This window comes from Aquila chrysaetos, chromosome 12 (assembly GCF_900496995.4).
Source record: "Aquila chrysaetos chrysaetos chromosome 12, bAquChr1.4, whole genome shotgun sequence".
NCBI classification, from domain to species: Eukaryota; Metazoa; Chordata; class Aves; order Accipitriformes; family Accipitridae; genus Aquila; species Aquila chrysaetos.
In genome coordinates this window covers 19,244,741-19,267,545 of record NC_044015.1, presented here as the reverse complement: position 1 = coordinate 19,267,545, position 22,805 = coordinate 19,244,741, and the positions used below count along the sequence as shown (strand labels likewise).

At 41.7% G+C, this 22,805-nt stretch overlaps 1 protein-coding gene across 1 annotated transcript in view; it reads left to right on the top strand.

Annotated features, from left to right (window-relative positions):
* The first annotated feature begins 17,893 nt into the window (after window positions 1-17,893).
* Window positions 17,894-22,805, top strand: part of NTNG1 (netrin G1) — a 168,732-nt gene continuing 163,820 nt past the window's right edge. The window contains exon 1 of the mRNA XM_030032435.2: window positions 17,894-18,031. The gene's annotated coding sequence lies outside the window, so the exon portion shown is untranslated. The remainder of the gene's footprint in view (window positions 18,032-22,805) is intronic.

Here is a 22,805-nt window from a genome sequence, read left to right as displayed (position 1 = left end):
TTTCTTCAGGTTTTTAGCATAATAATGATCATCATGTTATCGAGGAGGGGCATGACAGAAAGGAGAATTTCTCTAGCTCATTTACGATGAATAATGATCTATCCTTATGAATTATGATTTATGACCAGCTGGGGAAAATGCTTAAGTTAGAACTACAGCAGCTAACTCTCATCCAGGACAGATAAAACTATCAAATTCCTTCATTTATTTGCAGTTAAAACTACAGGAACAGCACCTAAAATACTTGGTCTTCAAAACCAGCCCAAGGAATGCAGGCAGCTTAAGAAGTCCTCCGCAGACTGCACTTGGATCCCACTTCACAATTTCTGGATACCTCCATATCCCCAAAAAGCCACAGCCAAAAGCCAGAATACCCCATTTGGAAGATCACTTTCTATGTCCCCCAAAACACAGATGGTAAAATTTAATGTAAGGACTGAGGTGTGTTTGTACAGCATTGAGGAAAAAACATACCTGCTCAAAGGGAAGTAGCTCTTGCAAGGCAAAGTTATCTTTTTCTCTCCTTTTCCCTCTCCCCTACCCTTTTTTTTTTTTTTTTTTTTATAGTGAGAGGATAACTGAAATTGCTTGCACTCACTTTGCACAAGTTCAGCCTGCATCAAAGTAACAAAGAGTAAAAGCACTAAATCCCAACGCTAGCATTTGGCAAGAACTGCACTGAGAACAGGGAACTAAACGGCAGCAAACGACTGCCCGAATGCATCCCAGCTTCCCGCTCCCTGCCGGATCTGCCTTCCCTACCTGGCAGGGCCCATGACTTTCGGAAGGACAAAGAACATGCTCAGCCCTCCGGCAGTCGGGTGCTTCTGCCAGCCAGGATTTAGGAACGGAGCTGGGCAAGGGAGCCGGCGCTGCTGCTGCTAACTCAGCGTTTGCTGGTGCAGTAGGTCACTCCAGCGCAGAAGCCAGCAGTGACCATGGGCTGCAGAATCAGGATCAGGCATAGGAAAAATGAGGGTCATTAAAACACTTGCAGCTAAAAAAATTTTAAAAAATCAGCCTGGCAAGCTTGGAAACCAGTGTAGTCAGTAGAAATTCGTAAAATAAATCTTATTGTAAAATATGTCTTTCTGGGGTTTTCTTTTTATAGAAAGCTATATTTTTTGAAAATTGATATTCAATCTTACAAGATATTTACAGCTCTTACGAGCACAGCGATTTCTGCTTTCCTTACTGTTTTGATGTTAGAACTTGATGAACACCTTTGGATGCGTCGATCTTTATTATCAACTGCAGCTACATTAAAAACTCAGAGGAAAAAGACGTTGGCTCACCTGTTTGTAAGAGCCATTCGTTACAATATGCAGAGAATTGGGCTGCATGCAAACTCTAATCACAATCAGTAGGAGGCTGGAAATATTTGCCATTGCCAAAACAACAACAACAAAAAAATCCCCAAATCAGGGACTCTCATTTTTATTATTTATTTATTTATTGTCAAACAGCTGAGGTGATTCTACTCTGCAGACACCGAAATCGGTGCCCATGGAGGCAATTAGCATTGTCACTGTTTGTTCATTATTCAAACCTATGTCCTCCAATTTACACTACCCATATGCTGGGCTAATTTTGTATGGCATAAGATGCCAGAGAAAGGTGCCAGATCACCAATACATAAAAATTACAAATAACTGCAGTGGCTCAGCTGACAGGCAGGACTGCTTCCAGGGTGGAGCTCTGGACCGGTCTGTCACAAAATGCGCCCTGCCCATATGAATCCTTTAAATCATTGTTTCCCAGGCTAAAATTGGATTTTAGCAATGTGAGGGGGCAGAAGGGGAAGGATTTTCCACGATAACTGATTTTGGTGGTGACTGCGCAGAATTGTATGGGAGGTATTGAAGGTATTAAAAGAGATCACTCTCTAACAGTCTGAAGGGGTGTGCATGTGTAAACATACATTCATCACAGAAATAACTCTTATAAGACAGAAAACATTTTTCCACACTAATCCTCTACTCTGTGCCACAAACCCACGGTACAGAACATAAGAGAGCCATACGATTAAGCCTATACAACAAGGCATTGCAGAGGTGCTGCTGAGGCAAGGTCTGACAAGAGAAGTCCAGGTTTCCCCCGGAGCTGAGGGGGGAGAGCATCTCCCTGTTTTAAGACCCATAGACACTGTTTGTGATGCACAGGGTAACCTCACCAGTATCAATAAGGACATGGAGATTTTCGTGGCTGATACAGAAGGCAGCAGTGAGACCTTTTAGTGTCTGGCAGACGGAGTGTGTCTCCCCTGTTTAACCCCTTGGTGGCTTGCAGGAACTCTCGCCAAGGTAAGGGGATGTGGGCAAGTGCCTGCCAGCCACTCCTAGAGTGGCTCGGTCTGGGTAAACGCCCAGCCCCGACCCCCCCAGCACACAGCCTGCTGCAAGGCGAAACGGGGCTTCAGGAGATCCCTATCTCCCCCATCCTGGGCGGATCTGAGGCTGTGGCTGCTCTCTGCCCCCCTTCCTGCCTTTCCATCTGAGCTCCCTGCCCCTCTCCTCCCACCCCACCAGGCCCTTTCTGCACACCTTTGTACACAGACATGCCAGTACAGTCTAAGGAAAAGCTCACTTCTGTCTACTACAGCCGAGAAAATCAGCAAAAACTTAAACTTTCAAGCTAAGTAGAATAGAGAGAGAAATTTCTGAAAATAAAAGCTGAGTGGTCATGGGCTTTTTTCCCCTACTCCTACTAAGGAAGACAAAGTAGTGGTGCAGGGGCTATGTGATCTTCTCACCATGCATTACTGTTCATTACAGAGCCCCATCCAGCAGGGAACACCAATCAAATAGGCCATGTGAAAGGTAGAAGCACCATTAGCACCCGAACAACAACTAACAAGAGTGAGGCACAGTCCTCTGCGAGGGCAGGAATTCAGGTGCGTGGCCTCCTTCATCTTCATTATCCCATAACACGACCACATAGAGCTGTAAAAGGAAGATCCTCCTGCCGAGACCAACCGCAGATGCAAACATAACTGTCTACAGAAATTAGCAAGGCAAATAGATCAGCAGAGTCTTATCGAGGCTTGTGACCGCTATTATGTTTGGCTGCCGCAGCTTTCCTGGTGGATATCAAACACTAAGTGAAGGAAAAAAAAAAAAAAAAAAAAAAAAAAAAATCTATCGCACCTTCCCTGTCAGTGAGCCATGTGCAATCCAGCCTGTAAATAGCTGTGCTAATTCGCAGCTGTCACATTTATAAATGCCACCAAAGTGCCAAAGAGAATGCAGAAATCCAGAGCCGTGCATTGTCCCTGATCGGCAAGAACAACGCTACCAACCCCTGCTCCTCTTCTGCCAAAGGCCGTCGGGCTAATATGGCTGATAAGTGTAATTCAGAAGGCCAACTGTCAAAGCAGATGAAATGCATGTTTTCTTCCTAGCCTTGTAATGCAAATCAGTACGTCCTGTTGAAAAATGACAATTTCAGGTTTCCTTCTTGTACCCGAATGAAAAAGGTGCCAATTCTCAAGACTTGCAGAGTCATACTTTCTTTATGCACAGGCCAGTGAGGGCAGCTAGCTACACTATGAGCCTTGCCAATGTGCTTCACGCCAGACCTAGAGTATGTGGGCAGAGGTTGCATCACGCTCAGCTTTGATGTACAGTCGTGTCCACTAGGAACTGAACTGAAAGCACAAGTTCCCTATGCATATATTGCTGGATTCTGGAGACAAATGTAAAACACCTGCTTGTTGCTAATTGGGAAAGTAGTAAGACCGTACTCAGAAGAAAAAAAAAATATTTTTGCATCTTGTAACCTTGTCAAAAAGCCAACATAATCTGCTTTAGTGCACACACAAAAATGTTGCTCATGTCTTGCCCCTGGTATGAGAAGCTCATTGCTTCAGAAAACATATTTAACTTTATAGGAGTTTAAACCTCTGCTGAAACCTTTTAAAAACATCACATACAGCTCTTCAAAGCTCCAATCCCAGAGCCTTCCTCAGAATAATGGAGAATTTAAATCAACTTTACTCTGGGATTACCTTGCTCCTCCAAGTCTCCCCTTGGTCAGAAGTAATTTATTAGAAGATCACTTCCACTAAAACAATTCTCTATCCTCCTTGGAAGTATTTCCTTCCAAAAAATAAAGAGCTTATGCTAGACTTTGAAAAGCTGGTTAATCAGAAGGACACCCAAGTTAGTTTCTCTAATGTTCTTTGCAAAGTGCTGGCATGGCAGGCAGTCTGTCCAGGTGCGTGGCCAACCATCCTGCCCATTTTTCCTCCATTTATTACAGACACAAATTCAGCCTCCACCAAAGTTCTGCACATCATACTGCTTTTAATAACGTCTCTGACATGCGAGTGGTAGATGAGCTACCTCATTAACAGCAACTGCTTTCAGTCTGTGTATCAGTGATTTACAGTTCAATGGCTGGGGCTCTCTTTGCATAGCTGTATAGGACAGTAAATAATACAACATAGGAAAGTGTTAATGAATTCGTACAGCATGCTAGCAGACAGGGTCAATGACGTATTTATTATCTTAAAAAATAGATCAGTCTGGCCTTGCTAGAACAGGATAAAAGGTGGTTCTGCCAGTAGAAAAATGTGAAATCCCTATCTGTTAGCCTATGATACAGAGTAAGCAAAAAGAGCTTAAATACCAAGTTTTCTGTGCCAAGAAAACTGTTTCAGAGAATGCATAATTCAATCCTTTAAAAGGGTGGAGATACCTTTTTTATCTGTTTAAATTATATCTGTTTCTTGCTCAAGAACAATAAAATGAAAAACCAGCAGAGGCCTTAGCTTGAGGGGAAGCAAGCCAAGGAACGTTTGCAGTCTCCCCTTGCACATTGTTAAGCACATACAAAGCGGTTCTCTATTACGAGGTACCCCGTGCACTCCACTACTGTTCTGCACACCCTGCTCTCCAGGCTGCGCTGCCTCTGGTTGCGGGGGAGCAACCACTGCACATGGGCAGAAAGGGCGTACCCTGTACCTGGCGGGAGCAGGAGCAGGCTCCCTGCCCAAATCTCACAGCTCACCAAGAAACCCCAACTCCAGCAAGAACCCTGAGACAAGGAGAAAACTGCATCAGCCGAGAAGGTAAAATGTTAATTCCAATACTTTGACGGTAAGCAGACTGGACTATAACTGCATTGTTTTAAAAAAATTAACAGATATAAAAGGATCATAAAAGTTTAACTTCAGATTTCACACACAGAGGTAGAGCTGGGTTTCATCAATGATGCACTGACATAAGGAGCACTAGAATAGAGGCTTTCCTCTTTTCTGACATCCCTTTTACTATTTGGTAGTATGAGCTGTATCCGCGCAGCATCTCTCTGGCATTTCAGATGCATGTTCTACCTGCCCTCCTCCCCCCCCACCCTCCCAATACCCTGTCATTTACAAAAGGAAAGATTTTGATTAATGAGTTCTTCCTGCCAAAAAGATAGGCTCGCAAGCAGCAGAATGAAAATAAGTTAGATTGTATGGAGCCCATAAATACAATCCTTCTGCACAAAAATCTCCAATTAGTAGGCAAGCATACTTGCTTATGAGTCATTAATGAAAACTTCTATATGCTGAACATTCATGTCTTTCTGTTTGTGACACCGCCTCCAAGCTTGACCCCCTGTCATCACATCAAAAAGATCAAGGTTTTAAATGAGGTATTAGCAATTTCTCAAACAGCTTTTTTTAAACAGCATGGAAAAACTGTTGAACCATGACTTTTCGGTCATAGATGACTATTGAAATCCCAACACATCATCTCCTCAGTCCTTCAGCGGCTGAAGGCATGAATGCCACGTGTTTCACCATATATAGCATTCCTGTATGAGTGCAGGAATTTTTGGTTATTTAGACCCTGGCCACACAGCGAAGTCTCTGTGGGCGGTTTCCCTGCATACACATGGAGGTTTGCAGGTACAGACAGCAGAAAAGCCAGGTTCTGTAACACAGCGTCAGGTGGAACTCGCCTGTAATTCACTTTGGCTTCTAAAAGGCAGTTTGATTCCACCACGTATATAGATTAGAGAGGAACTTAATTACTCTTTTACTAGCCCTAAAACTGCCTTTTTAATTACATACAACTTACTCTGTATTTTAAAGTGAGGTAATTACCAAATGTGGGCAAATCACAAATTTTTTAAACTTATGATGGCTGATACCATTTGGTTCTTGGACCACATCGCTACCAACAATATCAGTATCGCAAGAGCAGTAAGCAGGGAGTCTGCGCGTCATTTGCAAATGGAGAAGCAGTTTCTTTCTGCTCTCAGCTTTCCCCTGCACAGCCAGGATAAACCTTCCCCAGCCCCCCGAAGGCTGCAGTACCAGTGGTACTCATCTGACTTGCCTTTCTCCCCAGAGCACTCCACACCACCATATGTTTGCTACCGCTTGATATCGGATATGTTTAAAAATCACCAAATCGCTATAGTGTTAGCATGCTCCCAGGTTTGGCATAGCAGGGCTGGCCACAGCATGATCCCTAGCTTTGTCCCAGTGCTGGGCACAATTCCTATTCTCTTCACAAAGCTTCCAGGTTGAAGTCCAACACATCAGCAGCTGTGACACGGCTAGGTGGCCTCTCCTGGGGACATACGCCACTCACTGTTCACCTTCCCCTCCAGTGAATCAGACGATTTTACTGCAATCTGGTTCATGTGAAAGTGAAGCAGTAAGATTCAGATATGTTCAGCTGGCCTCACTGCCTAATAAATGAATGCTGTCAAAAAAAATACAGTTCTTGTTATTTTGAGGCTTGCATAGGGTCATTGTATGATGATTGTTCCTTAGGGGGAAAAGAAAAAAAAAAAGGCAATTTTTGTGGTAGATTGCTCCTTTTAGATATGAGAAGCCGTGTAAGGCAGAGGATGTTAAAAAAAATTGAAGAATGTGCAGAAGAGGCTCACATACATTATTTTAGGCTGGAGGAAATACCTTACAGTGAGAGACCTGAACAGCTCAATCGGTTTATCTTATCAAGAAGAAGATTGAGTGGTGAGTTGATTACAACAGATAAGCACCTCGTGGGGAGAAAATACCAGGCACTAAAGGGATCTTTAATCTAGCAGGAAAAAGTGTAACAAGAAGCAAGGGCTGAAAGCTGAAGGCAGATTAATTCAAACTAAAAATTAAGAACATATTTTTAATTATGAATTCAGTGAGTTATTGAGCCTGATAGCAAACAGGGAGAAACTGAATGCTCTAACAGAAAGAGAAGGTTTGACTGGCCCATCTCAAGCTCCTTCTGGCCCTGCAGTCTGAATTTCAGAGTGGGGTAGGGAACTGGGAAGCATCCTGGTTTAAGAAAGTGCAATTCATACTTCTTGTCAAAACAAAACAACTTCACTCGCCCATGCTTGATTTCTTTCTTCCACTGGTCAGTGAAAGGGGTATTGTTAATTTTGTTTATTAAGAATATTTCAACAGCTAAATCATTCATGTATTTTAATGCACATTTGTACTATAAATCCTAGTGAAGTCACATCCAGATAACATGTTAATAAGTACTGGAAGTACAATTCTCTTCATATGCTTCATTGGGGAATATTCTCTATCTATATATGTGTTTCACAGTAACAGAAGAATAAAGCTGGAGAGCTAGAACTGGAACCAGACAAAGGAAGGTTTTAAAGATTCATTACATGGGACAACTCAAAGGGGCAAGAAGAGAGGCAGTGTTCATCTCTGGAAGAGGCTGAGATGCACCCCTTGGCCGCTCCCGCATCCCACGGGGATCCGGCCCACCTCGCACTGTGGACACGCCACCTTGGCTGGGACAGGCAGGGGGTCTCACACCGCACAGCGTCACACAGACGTGCCAAAGGGTCCTCATCTCAGCTGGGCTAATGGAGCTGTAGCTTGGGGATCTCTTACACGTCTCACTGGCCATTTCTTGATCAGGCGCTTGGACAAGAGTGCTGGAGGAAGCATTTTGCTTATGTGAAAGCAACTGTTTTTGTGCATTTTCAGTTGCAGACCGCTATATCCACTGGAAAACTAGCGCTGAAAAATAAAGCCTGTATAGAAATTGACTGCTTTCCTGTAGCACTCCCTGTTGTGCTATGTGAAGCTATAAAGCTACCGATATTTACCTTGGGCTTCATTCTTCTATTTACTGTAGATTTCAGTTAAAGCAATTGCTCTGGAAACCCTCATGCCAGTTAGTATGATCTCAGTATATACTGTACATTTCTTTAAAATGCACACGTTCTACAAAGAATGCAAAGAGTATCATAGGAACTACTACTTTTTAATTAGAAATTGCATTTAACTAAACAAAATGTAATAAATTAAATTCTGCTCAGTTTTAACAATATAATCCAATGGACATTAGTACTATTACATTTGTGTAAATGAATATAGGATTTCACCCAGTAAAGCATGAAAAATTCTCAATATTTACTGAAGAAACAAAGACGGGATCCACACTGTGATCATCCATCACTTCCCCATCAAACAAAACAGATACTTTAGAGACTTGCTGCAGCTTTGCCCAGTTGGACAGCCTGTGCGTGAAGAAGCTCAGTGCTTGGGAACAAAACACAGCAATCTCCCAACTCTGTATTAGGATTCCTGATCATTCTCAAGAAGGAAATTGCCTACACCAAAAATACAGTTTGGGTCACTACCCCAACTGACAGCCACGAAGCTTTAGGAATCACCAGAAAACATTTGACCAACATTAGAAATTGCTCACGGTGAGAACTGAAATTATAAGACTTACATGACTATCTCAGAAAAAAAGACAAGCAGGGTAGATACTGCATAATAGCTTATGCAGTGTGAAGATCTCTTAAGTGTTTGGGATTTTAGTATCTATAGTAAATGCTCTTTACTAATCAGCTTAAATAGTAATTCGAAGTTCCTGTGGACAAGAAGTCCTCTGAAGTCACACAGGACCAGGGAGCCTGCACTGGTGGGCTACCTCAACTGAAAGACACCCACAGGAAAACAAGAGAAGATTCTACACCCAAATGACACATCAAAAAATTACTTTAAATCTTGTTTGGCAGATGAAACAGTGTCCTGGGTTCAGCTGGGATAGAGTTAATTTTTACAGGAACCTGGGAGGTGGGGGGGCATAGCCGGGGCAGCTGACCTGAACTAGCCAAGGAGCTATTCCATACCATGTGACATCATGCTCAGTATATACATGGGGAGTGGGCCGGGGGGAGGGCTCTCCTGCTCTCGACTTTCGGTGGGGGAAGTGGCGGAGCGTCGGGTCCCGGGTGGTGAGCAGTTGCACTGTGCATCACTCTTTTCTGTATACTCTTTCATTAGTACCGTCGTTGTTGTTGTAACTTTTTTTGCGTTGTCCCAGTAAACTGCCCTTATCCCAACCCTCGAGGTTCCAGTTTTTTTCCTTTTCTCTCCTCCGTCTCCCCCCTATCCCACCGGAGGGGGCGGGAGGAGTGAGCGAGCGGCTGCGTGGTCCTTTGTTACCAGCGGGGCTGAAACCATGACAAACAGGAAACCAGAGGTTTAGGTAATTAAGCAGGTATGGGATGAACACGTATTTGGTTAAACAGAAGTCCTATGCATTGGTAAAGCTGTGGCAGAGTACTGGCTGTCCAGATTAGCAGGATCAGGCTAAAGTAGAACAGCCCATTCCCACGGCCACTGTGTTATAGGAACAAAAAGCATATACTAAAGACAGCTCAGTTTGCCTGCAATACCATCTCATATATTTAATACAAAAACCATGAGATAGTTAAGGGAAGTCCAACAAGGCAGAGTGGTGCTGCAGGTACTGGATCACAGGCAGAGAAACCAGCAGGTCTCAGTACAGCATTAGGCAGAGAAGTGGAGGATGTTTCTATTCAACGGGCTTGGTCTCAGTTGGCAAGATAGGGGGAAAGGTGAGACAAGAAAAGGTTGCACCAATGATAAATTATCCACAGAAAAATCATTACCAGCTTTCAGATATGCAAAACACAGGTAGAAGTCTGGAATAATGAATTTGAGGATTACTCAGTTTAATTCCATCTGTAGTTCTGCCCGACATCTGATTTCCATAGGATAGAAAATACCAGCGAAAATCAAGCTAAAAGCAAGAACAGCAGAAAAAACTGCCTTTGGCTTACGAAGAACAACTGCAGGAAGCAAATGGCTGTAGCCTGGAAGGGGGAAGCTCCCCGGGAACCTCAGCATCATTCAGAAATGCTTTTCAGGGTAACAGCTGACGTAAAAGATGGGGATTAATCATGGTCTCAGAAAGTAGCATGACAAAAGCCGCAAAAGGAGAGTTTTAGGCCAGCTAGTTTTTGCCAGTGAAAGCAGTTGTGCAGCGCGGGTGCTGCCCGCAGCAGGTGGCAGGGGAGGCGCGAGGGAGCAGGGCACCCAGGGGACACCCAGGAGGGAGGGCACAGGCGGGGGACCCAGGCAGCCTTTTGCAGCGCTACCTGCCATGATTTATTACTTCTGCTGGAGCACTGTGGCTCCCAGGGAGTGGAGGGAAAGCAACGCATAAGCAGGCTAGCGCTCAAGTTTGTGGAATTACTCTCTTAACCATCACTTAGGTGACTTCCTAATCACCATGTAAGCAGCTATTTCTTATCAGATCACTATTCTGAACAAAGTTTTCCCTGTCTCCTCTCAACTTTAATTTCATCTGGCAAAAACCCCATACTGCTGAAGGCTTGATAGTCATTGCAAGAACAGTTGCTCTTTGCCCACCTATACTTTTAATATATTACTGATGAGTAAGGCTGAGTCACATTTACAATTAAGACATTTGGTCATGCAATTAATGATGAAATTGTCCGACAAATGTGTCAGTAGTGCAGCGTGGTTCCTATGGAGGCTGACAGGAGTTCTACTTTTGGCTTCACTGGCAGCAGAGCCAGCCTAATGGTGAGCAATTCAGAGTTTTCTACCTTAAAGCTTTTTTAATGCCATGAATAGCATGCTGTATCCTTGGTAGCATATCTTTGAGGCTATCTGTTGGCATGGCTTAATTATCCAGTATCGGTTTTCAATTACAAGCATATGAATTCTGACATGGCTGTTAGAAGTCTAACAGCTCTTTACCTAAAATGTACATGCATTCTCTGGTGTCCTTAGGCACAATTTTTCTTCTCCATCACAGCAAAATGTGACCTCTTTACTGGCATTAGCAGTGACATCGTAGTTCATAAACTATCTTTAGTTGGAGTTGAAAAGCATTGCAGTGATGTGAAATATTTCCCTGGAAAAATAGATTCTGCTTGCAGAGGCACTGCCTGACAGCTTCAACACTCAAGAATCAGAAGCTAAAGATATTTTAAGTCAAAGAAAGCTTATGGTAATAAAGTACAGCCTGGTATATATAGAGAGAAGTCATTGTCTTAAGTGTGAAAATAGAAGAGGACTCTGACTTAGACTACGTTTTCTCTTAGTCTTATCATGCATCTTATTACATCTCTCCTGCAACTACAGGTGACAGAAGACCAGTTTAGAGCAAGCTGCCTCCCTGATTGCAGTCCTGGACTTGACAGCAAGTCCCAGTGTTCCCAAAGCCAGCACCCTCCTCTGATTAACTATGATGAGAAAAATGGTATCGGTAGGAGCAGGCTCTGAAGGAAATTGTTCTTCTAGAGAAAAACATCCTAATCCTATTATGATTTTCATTGTGTTTCCACTTTAAAATGTCCAAGTGATAAACTCATAAAAATACATAATGAAACCAGTCAGACCATTAACTACAGTCAAATGCAATACCACTATAATAAAACTTGCAGGTGCTTCTATAATCAGCAAAGCAACACAATTCAGATTAAACAAGGAAGAGGGGATTCTTTGAAATCTTTTACTCCTGCTTTCAATTATTTAGAAAATGCAGTTTTAATGCTGCAAATTATGTTTCTTTATGTTATTATCTTCCTGAACTGGATGCTGTGACAGCAGTCTGTATTTCATAAGGCATGGTTTCCAACCAGCAAAATCTATTCTCAACAGGAAATACACTCCACTTAGTCCAAATGTTCTGAGGACATCAAACATATTTGTATAAACATGCTGTATCATAATTGAGACACTTGCTAGTACTTGGGATTTAGACAGAACTTTACAGCTTCAAGGTGCTGTACAAACATTTAAGCTATTTATTAATTAAATTTTCTAACTAGGGACATAACCTAGATTTAGTTAGAAGAAAGCTGTGGATGAGAGGAGGTTGGATAAACGGGTTTATCATGTTTATGTAAAAGACCATACTGAGTCCTCTTAGAAGAGCTTCCTTACCAAACCAAAAAGGTAAAACTTCTCAAAAGGTTCTAATCCCTGGTGGGCAAACTAATGGGCAGCTGGATGACAGGACAGCTTGGACCACTGGGCTGAGGGTTTCAGAGGTATTTGTCATTGGTCTCCCCAGGTTCTCCCAGAGAAGCAAAGATGCTTTTCATTGGATTCAGTGGAACCTGGCTGAATGTTTTAAAAACTTCCCATCACTCAGTCATGTCCTTCCCTAATCTATAAACTAGAGCACTGCGAACCAGCAGCCTCAGTACTCTTGCTCTGGCTTCTGGTTTTTATTACCACACTAGGGGATATTTTCAAAGACTCAGTTACGAGTTATGACCTAGATTTACAAAAATATTTGGAACTGTAATTCCTATTAGCTGCTTAACATTCAGTGACATCAACAGCCTCATTGCCCATCTCCAGCAGGGTTTTTGGTAAGAACCACTTACTTCACAACTGAATTCTTCCCAAACTCCAAAATTGCTCCGAGTCAAACACAGTATAGCTAAAATCACCTGTCCTCTATGGGTTTATGTTCTGACAACACAGGAGAGTGAAACTCTCTCATCTGATATAGGAGTGCCTCTGCAACTTATTAGTCTTTCATTGGCACATAGTAAATTGAGCTCTGGCAATAGCAATACTACTGGGAAATAAAGATAATTAAGAAACATAAAGCACGTCACTCTTCTTGAGCCCAGTTGGAATCTTGGTTTTCTGTGTCTCTCTTGTTGTAGGATTATGAGCCTAGTTTTAAGTCTGTATTCTCATAATTTTACATAATTGACCATTTGCAATCTTCTATAATCTAAAATGTCTAATAACTATGCACAGAAAGTGAGCCCTTTCCATAATATTTATAAATATTTCATATGAAATGGAGTTAATACAATTTATTTATAATGCATGGGAGCCTGCAGTGGGTTTATAAAAATAATGGGTGTTAACATGCAGTCATGATTTAATAATCAGAGACTAATTTCTAAAATACATAGAGAGAGTAGCTGGTTCCAGTAATTGGTAATAGGCTTGAGAGGTGCAGATGTAGACAGATGACCGAGGTATGGTTAATGTACCATATAGGGTGGAGCAAAGATAGCATTAACAAGAACTTCATCCTACTGGTACTCTTATTATTTTCCATTATCTGCCAGGACAAAACTAGAATAGCTTCTCCAGAAATCCCCAGGCTGCTGGATTAATTCCCTCCTCCTGCTGACAACCACTGTGGCAGAGGATGATGTCACATATATTAAGTCACCATGGTGCAATTACACCATCCAAGGATTCCTGCCTTCTCAGGAAGCTGCCAAGGAGCCATCAAGCTACATGAACCACTAACCATGTATTAACTAATTGATTCAAAACGGTTAAAAGGGAAGAAAAGTTCTTTATCTGTCCCACAGTAAATGCCTCTCTCATCTGATACACCAATGTTGCTTAAGCAATTCCCACAACAGTTTAGAGATCTACATGGGAGATGGGAGCAAAGAAACCTATCTGCAGGAGAAAACATATGAAGTTATTGGATTGACTGGAGAACATGCATACAGCTGAAATGGACCTTGTGGTTTTCATCCGCTGTGAATAAAAGGATGCAGAAATAAGCAAGCAGATGCATCTGATGGTGATAATGAGAAGACCACAGCTGCAGTGAGACAACCACACACAAGTTATTCTAGAGAGCAACATGGCAATGGAATAGACTTTCCATGTTAATTGTCATTTTTGACACACATCTCAATTCATTTCCTGTACTCTTTTAGCAGCTTGTGTATGGAAGACAACAGAACAGCAATTGTTCAGGCCGTTAGATGCTCATTTCTGCATTTGGGGGAGGGCAGAGGACCTTAACACCCACAATTAGCCCATGAGACCACCACTGCAGTCATGCACGCGCTTCCTCCCTGCAGTTCCAGCTGCTCATTGTTTATTATTCATTACGAGACTAATCACACTTTCTATGATAGTCCAGTGACAAAATGACTCTAGATGTATTTCTTCATAATTTTTTGCACTACTCAGCATCAGTAAACCATGAAATGTATTAGAAAACAATGTTTCTAATGGCTTTCTTTTAAAATACATTTCAGACTGTTCATGTCAAGAAATGCTTATCTTTTGAACTCTCAGATTGCAGGGCCTTTAAAAAAAAAAAACAAACAACAAAACCAAACAAAACACAAAACTACTTCAGATCCCAATTTTAATAGAATTTTTTTTTTTAAGAACCTAAATGGAGTAAGCAGTTATTTCAGGGCAGCTGGACCAAGTTTCTCAGAAGTAAATGAGTGTTCAGGCAACAACCTGTGACATGACATCACTCTAAATGTTGCAATTCCCTATCATAAAAGACTTTGTGCTTTCTGTTTGGTAAGATATCCTGCATATTTATTTACAAGAGAATGCAATTACAAAGACAAAAGAACCCTTAAGAGCTAATATGAAATTATTCCCCTAAGTAGAGTTACCTACAAGCTTCAGCATCTGCAGTTATAAGCTGTACTGCCTCGACTCTCATAGGAGTATTTAGCACACTCTTCCTGCTGGCTCCACTTTTGCCTGCTGGTGGTGCCCGTTATGGGTTGTTCCAGCAGGGTCACTTCAGATTCCAATCAGAGCAGCATGTTTATATTTCCCGTAAAAGTATCGTTTAGATCCATGCCACTAAATATCTACAAATGTAAAATAATATATTTATGACTCTCTATAAATAATACATTTTTTAAATGTTGCAATATATATTAGTCAAGCGCACAATGTTTCTCACTCTGGATATATTCTGTGATTTCAGCTATTAGGTGAAGAATATGAAAAATGAGAACAAGTATTTTAGTTTATGTTCTTACATATGTTGGCTATGCTCTTTGTGCTCTACTGCTTCAACGTCCAATTGTACATTCCTCACATAATTTTAATTACCATTTTTCTGTTTAGGAAAAAATATAGAGGGGTACTGCAAACTGGACAGTCAGAAGGATACACATGGCCAATACTTAAAGTTACAGCTTTAGCTGACGTCAATTCTGATCTGTGTGAAATGCTGGGCAGGACTGGAAGCCAGTGGCCAGATTCCCCAGTGTGGCAGATGCTAATGTCAAAACATGGTTCTCAGTCGCTGTGAACACTGCCCCAGATCTGCAAACAAAGCTGCTGAAATCAAAGAGCCAAAGAGGGTAGATGGCCTGAAGGACACATTGCAGGCATCTTCAAAAGAGCCAAATCTTGAGTCCTGCACCTGTTGAAAGCACTTATAGCTTAGCATCAATTACAGATGGATGCTAGATGCATCCCCTTAGCATTTAACTTCTGATTTCAGAAACTTTTCTTTCTAATCCTTTTTTCTGTGTTTGTGCATAAGTCTGAAAAAAATCAATTCTGTTAAACTATTTGCCTTTGGAGATCCTTTGTATTTTCCCTTTTACCAGCAGACCATGTCCATTGCCAAGCTTTCCACTCTTAACAAACCTCGGGTTCAGCTTGATCCAGTTTTGCCTTTCTGGAATTACTTGTCTGTTGTAAGCAGTCCTTTTCAAGCTCTATTTTATGAGAGAAACCTCCAGGTTCATGTCTTTTGCTCTCTGTACATGCCTTTTTGGAGCATGGTACAGTGAGTACCCACGCTCTCAGGTCCTGAAATCAGCCCTTAGACCCCTTAAAAGGTCCGAACTCAGAGGAGGGAGGGCACGCATGCACCCTTCCCCAGTGGCATCAAGGTCACAACCGTGTGTGATGTCTAATATAATGCCTTTTCAGAGGATGTGTCAAGAACATGAGGAACAAGGCATTAGGAAAAGAAATGCTTAACCACAGAAACCTTGCTCTTAAAAGCCCTAGAGAAACAGGGATCTCTAAAAAAAACCCAAAAGAAATCTCCAGAGAGGCACTGCCCTGCGGTCTGAGCTCACAAGCCTGACACGGGTCCGTGTTTTAGATGGGTCTGACGTCCTCTTGCCTTCCCTCTCCTCCAGCTCTTATTCATGCCAACAGCCAAACTCATGCAGCCTTTGCCCCTTGGCCTTCTCCACTCCACTGTTCTTGCTCAGAAAGACCACCCTGTCCCAAGGGAGGGGGCACTCCCGAGGGCCCTGGTCCACTCGCCCTCCCTCTCCAGCCACAGCCATCCGGGACGTGACAGCACCGTCCATACCCAGGGATGGCCCCAGCAGCTCTCCTCAGCCCGCTTTCACACACGGTATGTGCCGCCACTAGTGATGCACCTATACAGTATAACTTCACCTGGGGGAAACATTTTCCCTCCTGCTCTTTTTGGGTTTTTTTAGATGGAAGCCCTACCAATGCATGGAAAGCAGAGCTCCTCAACGTGTCTGACCAACTGCAGCAGCTCAAGTAATTAGTGTTCAGGCTGAAGTGCCAGGGGCCTGCTCAGGTAACCTAGGATACTTTTAGTACAAGAGAATACGATAATAATTATGTATATGAGAATCAGTTTGTAAATATTACTGATCAAACTTCAGATCAATAGATGTTTTACATATCAGCATAAACATATAACCTTCAGTGTCAGCTTAAGCTTTTAATTATTTAATTAATTTGTCGATTCATTCATCTCTTCTATAATCTGATCTATTGGTCTGGTTCTCCAGCATTAAAAACCATTATTGCAGTAAACGTCACCATTTTAATTTGTAACCAGTGTCCCAGATGCATCCCATAAAATATTATTTTAATCCCTTAAAAGGAGAAGGGGAATTTTTCATTAATTAATTGGGCAGTCTTGTACATTAAATATAGTAATAAATGTCTTGCAATGCAGGTGAAATTTAAAATATAAATAAATGTTGTTGACTATAGGAATGTGAAAATCCTGATATTTATGTTTAGTTAGTACACAAGTCTACTACAGAAAGAAAACAACTAGAGTCATCTTGGCCCTCACAACCTCCCTCCACTACTGCAAGGCTGAAGGAATCGCACATCTGTGTGAAAGAGAGGGCGAGGATATAAAACCAGCACCTCTCAAAAGCAGTTCAGCAGAGCTGTCCCAGGGCTGCAGAGACTGTGCCCGGGGGATGACTCACCTGGAGCCTCTATCCCTAAGCCTTAAGGCTGCCAGTTGGGTCCTCTCTGTAATTAATCCTCCCTAATTCAGATCTCTTACATGGGATGAATCCTTGCCTATCGCATCTCCTCACACTAGGGAGCCAAGGTAACTCACTTTGGCCAAACGCCTACTTTTCTGTGCCTGAAGTGCCATGGATGCTATTCCTACTCTGTTCTCCACCACTTGGACTTTTTTGGCAGGAAGGCCAGCTGTATGCCAGAAAGACTTCTGTAAAGATGTCGTTAAAAAAACCTAAAGCATTCACATCATGCAAAACATTGCAAGTACACAGTAAGTGACACTATGGAATTCATGTTAGTACTTCACATATTCAGAGCAGATAAAACAACAACAAAAATAATTCTGGATAAAGCAAGGAGTTCTGTTAACTCTAGCAACTGTTTAAAACTTTTCTCACAAACTTGCTTTTTGCTCACAGTGGAGGTGTACGCAATGATTACTTCTACATATATCACACACGAAAACTTCTGAGGTTAAAGTAGACACTTTTGGATTAATAGGCAAGGGCTTGCCTGACAGGTGGGCTTTACGCTAATCTTTATCATGTGTCTAAAAAGCTAATCAGCAGCATACCGCCCAAAGGGTCAGCGGGAGTCACTCCACTAAGAACTGCTCCTGGAGACCCCAGACACATTTCTCCATCTCTCTTCAGCCCTGGGGACTGCCCTCGGTCTGTGCAACCCCACGGCGGACCGGCTGGGCGGCCAGAGGCTACGGTGGGCAGCGTGGATGTGAAGGAGACAGTAAGGCTGCATGCGCGCACGCTTGCATTTACGAGCTGAGTCAAGACATGTTCTCTTTAGCACTAAAATACTCCTAGTATTAGAATAATGATTTTCTCTGTAAAAAAGAACAATGCTGCAAATTAATATTGTTGGTAGCTATTTGAACATACATGGAGAGACCTTTCTCTACTATAAAATCACAGTGAAGATCTTTATTTACAGGGTATTCAGTTAATCATCTAACAGGACTGATTCATCTGTTTTTCACAGCCATAACAAATACTTCCAATTCAGAATGATGTATAGCTTTGTTTTTACAAGTAAACAGATGAACTATTGTTTGCATTAACTTATACTATAACATAGCTTCCTATGGAAAGTCAAGATATTATTCTTTTTTGGGGGGTGGGGGGAGGATGTTAAAGTAATTTTTAGATGTGCACATGGGCATAGGACATTTAAAATGAGACTAAACAGTAGAGCACCTTCTAATTTATTCCTTCCCAAACACCATAGTAAATAAGATGGTATTTTGAAAGAGTTTGTACAAGTTTACAGCTAAATCTTCAGACATGAGGAAAAAAATAAAATTGCCAGTGAAAGTTCTTTCCAATATCCTGTTATATTGAGTATAAATACGAGTTTATCAGACATACAAATCATTATTTCCTATAAAGCAAGCTGAAAGAAACTTCAGAAATAAATTAACTAATCTCGTCTACCAATTTGTGTAGAAAAGCACGCCTCCAATGTTTTGAACTACAAAAATATCTGTATTATTGTGTACGTATTTCTGATATGAACCATAATTCAATCTGCTAAAATCTGCTTTGATGTGTAGATCCTATGCTATAACCTAAAAAAGCAATTGAATTGACCATACTCTTAGCAAGAGATTCAGCTTTTCAATAAATAAAATGCCCTTTCCTAAAACTTCCTAAAATTAAAAGCTGTTAATTTGTAGCTGCAGAATTCCACTCTGACGATTACAGAATGCTCTTGAAGTTACTGTTTTGCAGTAATACAGCAACAGAACCAATTTCATAGCAAATCCAGTCAAATTATTAATGTTTACATAATTTTAAACTTGAAAACATAATTAGTAATCTTTCTAGTTACCTAAAAGAGTTGGTTAGTGCTGCCCTTCACTGGTTCGTAATGGTATACCACAAATCAAAACTAACGGTTACCAGACAAAAGTGTGGTTCAGCCCTATGAAAACTGAGTTTTCCCTACTTCTCTCTCCAGGAGTTCCACACTCCTATCAAATGGACACCCAAAAATGCCTCTTAATAATCCAGGTTTTCGAGTAGTGAATGCTTTTATATACTTATTTCTCCTTTTCATTGGGAGGGAAAAGTTAATTTAAATGCTATCTCTGTCCATTGTTCTGTGTTTTTATCCCATGCCAGAGCGCTACTGTAATTCACTCCTGAATGTTAAACTATGCTTTTCCTCCATGAAAGAAATTCATCAACAAAAGAACAATGCAAATCATCCCTGGAGTGTTTCTATTCCATATTAAAATATTGGGCTGATTAAAATTGGTACTAAGAAATGTCCGTATTTGTGTAGGAACGTATGTGGGATTGGGTAAATAACTGGTAGTTCTCAATATGTGCCTTTTGCCCTGCTGAGAGAACAGAATATAGCTGGTTATTTAACACAGCAAACGTAATCATCATTGTACCCAAACATTAAGCTCCATTTGGGAACTGAATTTGGAGTGGCTGGTTGGTTAAGCTAGCTATCACATACATACTATGAGAGCTACATGACATTAAAAAGCTATTTTTGAGAAGGAAAGATGTTTAGGATAGTATTAACAGCTAGAAGTTACCTGACAACAGATGACGCATTACTGTTAATTACTGTATGTATTATATGTAGCAAGTCCAACCTTAGATGCATAACTCAGATGAGAGCAGTGTTAGGTTCTGTACACAAACGTAAGAAACAGTCCCTGACTCCAAGACCTGACAAGTCTATCTGCTGAAAAAAACAAGCACATGAAATATTTTCAGAACATAGAATTAAAAGATGGAACCTCCATTTCAAAAACAGGTCTAATATTTTTTGACAAATAATCTGTTCCTTTTTATAATGTATTATGCTTACTACTATGCTTGAAAAATGACTGAAGCTTGCATTGGTGCAAACCATTTCTGTAGAACATTCCATTCTTAAAAGCCTTTTTCCAAAGGCGAAAAAACCTTTGCTGTGCACATTTCTGATCACCTGTATTGACAGCTGTACCCTATGGCCACCCATGTGGGTAAGTAGGCTCCCCCAGCACTCGGCTCAGCTACAGCAACGTGAGCCTCCATGAAGCTCTACGTGCCTCTGGGTTTCCAGCAGAAAGAGTGCCCAAGCAGAAGGTGAACTGAGCAGAGAGAAATTCAGAAAACGGGGAATTTTGAAAACTTTCCTCCAAAGAACCTCAGACAATACCATTCAGGGAGTTTGTCACTGTGTAAAAATGGCTGAGTCAGCCCAGCCCGGTTACTCTAAACCCATCCTTACCAAGGCACTTTATTTTCATTTGATTAATAAGTGCTGGCCCATGAATAGCAATCGGACTTTTATGATCTTTGTCTTCTACAGAATGCATAATGATAGCATGAAAATGCTTCAGATAAATCTCTTTCATCTCCTCTCTTATTTCATGCTGGAATATTAAGGTTTACCTTTTCTGGAAGGTTTGACCAATTTCTGAGGACCCTCATGTCATACACACTGCTAACCACCACCAATGAACTGAATGAATAGTTAAACCTTCCACAAAGATGAGAGGTACCTAAAAAAGAGTTATCAGTTGGTTGGATTAGTATAAATAAAAGCAGAACAAATATAGAAGCTATGAAGTCTTTACAAAACAGAGTAGTAAAACACCTCAATGTTTTGTTACTCCTCTGGTGTTAGCATATCCCTACCTTTCCCCAAAAGTCAGCTCAGCCTCCTCTGTAAGGACAGCTATTTCCAGTGCAGTTTAGCGAACCACAGTTATGTGTGGCTTCACTGATGATGAGACAATCTACATTCCATCTTGTACCACAAATCAATTTTAAAATATGATCCAGTTTGTTAAGCGGGGTTCACAAGCACAGCTGCAACTTTCAGCCCAGCAGCTGCTGCTGGCTGTGCTAACACAGTAAGGAAGAGCTGTCACGCTCTAACTGAGAGCAGCCGCAGTGCCAGCCTTCAGGTGGGACAGCCATTAAGAGCAATACAACCTAAAGGCTTTGTCAGGAGGTTTCTCAGCTACTGCTGGTTTCTAGGAAATGATGAAACCTAAAAATACTGGGCTCTGAAGGGAGGAATCAATAGGTGAGAGAAGGGTGTACCTAGAACTGCTACCCTGCACCGCTCCGGTATCTTGTTCTGAACCATGTAGAGTCACTCTCTGTCCAACTGCAGGAGTGACTTTGACCCCAAGGAGGTCGTTTCCTTCTTTCCACTGCAGAGATGAGGACTGATACTCTCATATCTCATGTTCCCTTGCCTCCATTGCTGGGATTTTCCACATTCCTGTCTACATTTTGCTTTGGATACAGCTGCAAAGATTTTGATATTAGCCACTTCCCCTTTTTTAATAATTGACTATTTTTCTTTTGGGAAAAAAAATAAATGTGTGAAGTATTTGTTATTTTCAAAGGAAAGCATTTAGTTTAATGACATATCTGTTCACAAAACAAATCACCAGTGATTGAAAATAAAATGTATGCTACCACTTTGTGAAAGTCATTTACAGCACAGAAAGACCACTTTGGCAGACACATTTATGTCTATACAAGATTAGATTTTGCATTTATTATGGGCATGTGGCGTATTATTAATTATTAACACCAAAAATAAATGTTTATGTTTGCAGAAAAACAAGCTGCTAAATTCTGAAAAAATATTGTCAAGGATTTACACATTGTGTCATGTGTGTTATGTAAATGGAAACAGCAGAGATTCAGTATTTATTATTAGAACAAAACATTTTTCATCCTGCAAGCGGAAATCCAGGCTGTAATTTACGTGCACCTCTGAATCAACAAGTCTGATACTTAAGAATAACCCTTTGTGTATCAAATAACTGACTTTGCCTTCTCACTGAGAGTACACCTCATGGAACTCCTTTGCCCACATTCCCTGGGGAAGTGCATGGGAATTACAAAAATGCTTCTCACAGAAGACCTGAAATGGGTTTTTTTTCTATCCTAGACCAGAGGAATGAGTAATAGGGTCGCATGCCCTGCCAGTGGGCAACAATCCCAGTCAAATGAAGAACCCTGCTGATGAGGTAGTCTCTCTCCCAGATGTCATGCATACCCAATTTCAAGATTCAGACCAAGATGTCCTGTTCAGAGAAGCTCTCAGCCCTGAAACATGATTGGGAAAGATCTCCTTACCCTCTAAGCAGAAAAAGTCATTATCAAGCCGTATGGAAACGGAGGCAGGAGTAGGATGTCAGACTCGCACGTCTCTTTATGTAGTGCGCATCAGTGCAACATCATACTCCCAGCTGGCCGCGCAGATTACTTTACTCGGGGGCTGGAGGGCTTTTGAGAGCGCTGCGTGCCTCCACCAGCCTTTTCCATTAAAACTTCCCAGTGCTGCTAGCCGGGTCTGCCCTGGGCAGAGCGCTGCGATGGAAGCCCTGGTCTAGACAAGGCACTTGTAGCTGCCAGCATTTTTCTGTTCTGCCATCCATCCTGCTCAGAGAAAACCTCTTGCAAACTGTACTGTGATGGAGGTTTCAGAGCAAGGGGTGACATTTTTTTCAGTAGCCTCCCTGTCCCCTGCC